The sequence below is a fragment of the Mustela putorius genome, unplaced genomic scaffold (genome assembly GCF_011764305.1).
Source record: "Mustela putorius furo isolate JIRA1106 unplaced genomic scaffold, ASM1176430v1.1 tig00000281_pilon_pilon_pilon, whole genome shotgun sequence".
Classification (NCBI taxonomy): Eukaryota; Metazoa; Chordata; class Mammalia; order Carnivora; family Mustelidae; genus Mustela; species Mustela putorius.
The window spans coordinates 16647837-16652523 of NW_025421343.1; the positions used below are offsets into that span (position 1 = coordinate 16647837).

General features: G+C 46.6%; 1 pseudogene; it reads left to right on the forward strand.

Moving 5' to 3' along the window:
• Nucleotides 1-4373: 4373 nt before the first annotated feature.
• On the forward strand, nucleotides 4374-4482 carry LOC123391832 (annotated as a pseudogene).
• The last annotated feature ends 205 nt before the right edge of the window (nucleotides 4483-4687 follow it).

A 4687-nucleotide genomic window follows, 5' to 3' on the forward strand; every position in this document is an offset into this window, starting at 1 on the left:
ATCTTCACATCTGTGTGATATAGATGTTGTTGAAAACCAGCTTCATGCTTTGAAGCCAAAATATAATCCAAAGATAGAGGTTGGGATAGAGAGGAATAATAGCCTCATTCCTTTGCCTGGCAGCAAGCTATGGCCTTCAAAGACTGCAACCCTGCCCGGGGGAAAGGACTGGGGGGCGGGGGAGGTTATAGGGAAAATTTTTGTATATGCTGCCTGCCTCCTTAGTCATTAGTTATTTTCAGGATGCTACCAGGTTCCTGAAATGAAAAACTAAGAAGGGAAGAGGGGAGATTTGCAGAAGAGAGGGAAAAGGTTACTTTAAAATCAAACTTCGGGGGCACCTGGGTGGCTCAGTGGGTCAAGCCTCTGCCTTCAGCTCAGGTCATGATCTCAGGGTCCTGGCATTCAGCCCAGAATCAGGCTCTCTGCTCAGTGGGGAGCCTGCTTCCCCCTCCCTCTCTGTCTGCCTCTCTGCCTACTTGTGATCTCTGTCTGTCAAATAAATAAATAAAATCTTTTGAAAAAAATAAAATAAAATAAAAAATAAAAAAATAAAATCAAGCTTCACTGAAGCATTGGGGCAGCCATTTTGATTTTTGTTCAACTTTATGCTTTTAAGAGGTTTCATAAGCAGAACGAGTACTATTACCCCATCTTATAGGGATATGAAAGTCCAAGAGCCCACAGCCAGACAGTAAGTAGGGGACTAGGGCCTGGAACACTGGCACAATGGGCCCTGGCAGGGAGTCAGCGAATGAATAACTCAAAGGCCAATGTTCTTCCCTCTGGAGTTAAACCAGAGAAGCTGCTTACTGAAGTGAAGCTTCAGGCCAGATAAAGCAGAAAGAAGGAAAGGAGAATGTACTTCATTTTCTAGGATGACCTCAACTGCAAGTATTCTGTTCCATTTGCCCCATAAAAATTCATATTTATCAGCCCTTTGTTCTATCTCGTTCACAAAATGTGGTCACTGAAACTATCACACTAGATAGTGTTTTAAAAACCACACTGTGCAGATATTAAAAAGAAAACCCAGACTCCAAATGGTGTCACTTTTGCTAGGCCAAGTCACCCAATTGGGGCTTGGTCCTTAATCTAATGGCAGTTCAAACTTTCCCCAGAAATGTGGTCTTAACCAGTTAGCCAGGAATTTTCTGGTAAACACCAGTGAGGTCATCTGTCACAGAGGCCCTCTCCATCCCCCCCCAAAGGAAGATGAGGTCATCTACCCAATAAGACCTTTGTTCTTCCCCTTAAGGGAAGAAGACCTTGCCTGAAAATATCCTTTTTTCTCTTTTGCTAAGTATTCTACCCTCCCACCCTGCCATCAGCCTCTGTTTCTGCCTATAAAATCCTTCTATTTTGTGCAGCTCTTTGGAGCTCCTTTCTATTTGCTAGATGGGATTCTGCCTGATTCATGAATTATTGAACAAAGCCCATTTGATCTTGAATTTAAGTTTATTTACTTTTCTTTAGTAACCTCTATACCCAACATGGGGTTTGAACCCCCAGATCAAGAGTCTCACCTTCTTCTGACTGAGCCAGCCAGGCACCCCAGATTTGGCGGGGGGTTGTATGAATTTTTTTAAAGAGTTTATTTATTTATTGGACAGAGAGAGAGCACAAGTAGGCAGAGCAACTGGCAGAGGGAGAGAGAGAAGCAGGATCCCCACTGAGCAGGGAGCCTGATGCGGGGGGGGGGGGGGGGGGCTCCATCCCAGGACCCTGAGCAGAAGGCAGACACTTAACCAACTGAACCACCCAGGCGCCCCTGAATTTTGTTTTTTAACACAGAAGACCATATAGTTAAAATGCCCTTCCATAGAACCTTAATTTTCTAATCTAACCCCCATAATAACCATTAACAGCTCAAGTTGTATACACAAATACATGTCAGTCATATTTTAATAAAGTGGTTTTTAAAAATTCCTTGTGAGCGGCGCCTGGGTGGCTCAGTGGGTTAAGCCTCTGCCTTCAGCTCAGGTCATGATCTCAGGGTCCTGGGATCAAGCCCTGCACCAGGCTCTCTGCTCAGCAGGGAGCCTGCTTCCTCCCTCTCTCTGCCTGCCTCTCAGCCTACTTGTGATCTCTGTCTGTCAAATGAATAAATAAAATCTTTAAAAAATAAAAAAAAAATAGAAAAAATAAAAATTCCTTGTCATATACAAAAACATATTTTTCTATAATATATAATATACATTTTTCTTTTTTTAACCAAACGAAATACCACCATGCACAATTACACAACTTGTTCTTTCCACTTAACATTGTCTTAGATAGGGCGCCTGGGTGGCTCAGTGGGTTAAGCCGCTGCCTTCGGCTCAGGTCATGATCTCAGTGTCCTGGGATCGAGTTCTGCATTGGGCGCTCTGCTCAGCAGGGAGCCTGCTTCCTCCTCTCTCTCTCTGCCTGCCTCTCTGCCTACTTGTGATGTCTCTCTGTCAAATAAATAAATAAATAATTAAAAAAAAAAAAAAAAACATTGTCTTAGATAACTTTGCCTGTCATTGCAGACAGAGCTCTTTCTTTCCTTTTAATATCTGCATAATAGTCCATTATAAAGTGTGTGTGTTTGTGTGTGTGTGTGTGTGCACACGCGCGTGTGCCTGTGAATGTTTTCATCTTCTGTAAGAACAACACCCACCCAGCAGATAAGGGGGAAATGCCAGTTTCGAGGCTCAGGATGTTTTAGATCTCCTTCCGATGATGGCCCACCCAGACCTCCATCCACACAAGCTACCTCTTCAGAGCGTCTTCACGCTCAGTCAGAATGAAAACTTCTGACTCAGCCCGAGCATTGGGCTTCCTCCCTTCCCCTTAGGTCCTCATCACCCCTGCCCCAGCATTTTTCCTTTCATACTGTCCCTCCCAGCTTAGATCTGTCTTCCCACCCGCTTCTCTCCAGAGCAGGCTCCCCCAGCCCAGCAGGGAGCAAGCTCCTCCTTCCCTTCCGGGGGTGGGGGGTTGCATTTGCTTTTCTGCTGAGGTCCCCCTCACCGCCACCTCCTTGCTTGTTGATGCTCCTACCTCCGCCCTGGCCCGCTGGGGGCGGTGGCTGTTCTGTGCTCAGTGTCGGTGACTGGACCCTGAAGGGACACAGACTCTGCCGCCAAGAGTTCTCCATCTGTAGTTACTCACCGTCTCTGCAAAGGCTGGCTGGGAGCTTTTGGCTGCGAATTCAGATGATTAACTCGGTCCTTGCCCCCTCTTCCTTGTGGTTACCCCACTTTCATTTCCTCTCTGCCTGCTTGTGCCTGCATACCTAAAACACGGGCCAGAGGCTGCAATCTTGTGTACAGCCCTCTGGACGGTGTCAACCCACCAGAACTGACCAGGGCTGATGGAGGAAAGAGAAGGAATCTGTGGCAAAGGGGAAAAGGGATAATTGCTGGTGCTCTGGGTCCCAGTCCCCAGGGAAGGACCCCCCCTCACCATTCACAGACAGTGCCCCGTCTGGCCTCACCAACTTCCTTCTGCTGCCTAACCACAATAATGAGGACCAAAGACAGCGGGGGACCCAGGACCCAGCCCAACTCTGAGGGACAAGGAGATGCAAAAGTTATGAAATCCAAGATAAGCATCTCCATCTACCTCCTCTGGGTCCTGTCTTCTTCATCTTATCCTTTCTCCTGAGCAGATTCCGTTCTCTCTTCTCCGTAATCTTCCTTCTACCTTCAAACTTGCATGGGTTTCCCTTTGCTCCCACTGTGGCTTCTACCTGCTACGTGCTTCTTGACATAATGTCTTCTGTTACCTTCCCCTCCACCAGCTCTCCTTGACACTGAAATATGTTGTCCCCTTCTCCACACCAGCAGAAATCCCTGTCACCCCTTAGCTTCAAACCCCGGGCTTTTCTCTGCTCTGTTCTGGAAGCTCCTGTAGTAAATAATGCTGACAGACCTCTTTCTTTTCTGCTGACATCTGTTTATTCTCCACCTCTCCAGTTCCATATTAGTCTCCTTCCCTGGTTTCTCTTCCACCTTTCCCTTCCCGAGTCTCTCTCTCCCCACCTTGTCCTACCTCATCTCCCTTGGAAGTCCCATTTAATCCCCTGCAGTCCTCCATCCCCACCTCCGTCTCCGTCCTAAATGCCAACTGCATATTTCTTCCATCAAATGTAATACATGTAAATCAAAATTTCTCTCAACTTCTCACACCCCACCCCAAGCAGCTGCCTTCTTATGACTTCCCTTTCATGGTGACTAGAGCAGCATCTCCAAGATGTTCTGAAGCTTCCTTGGTACCCTTTGGATCCTTCGACTCCCACTCTGCACCACTTTTTACATCTTCAAAATTTCTGGGACAGCTGACTGGCTCAGTGGGTGGAGCATGTGACTCTTGATCTACCGGTTGCAGGTTCAAGTCCCATGTTAGGCATAGAGATTGCTTTTAAAAAATTAAATCTTGCAAAAAATAAATCCTCTTTTGCAACCCAGAACTCATGGCTCAGTATGAGTTTTGATACAGATAAGAAGGAACAAGATCCGGGGTGCCTGGGTGGCTCAGTGGCTTAAAGCTTCTGCCTTCAGCTCAGGTCATGATCTCAGGGTTCTGGGATCAAGCCCTGCATCGGGCTCTCTGATCAGGGAGCCTGCTTTCCCCTCTCTCTCTCCTTGTGATCTGTCAAATAAACAAAATAAAAAATCTTCAAGAAAAAAAAAATTAAACCTTGGGGCACTTGGGTGGC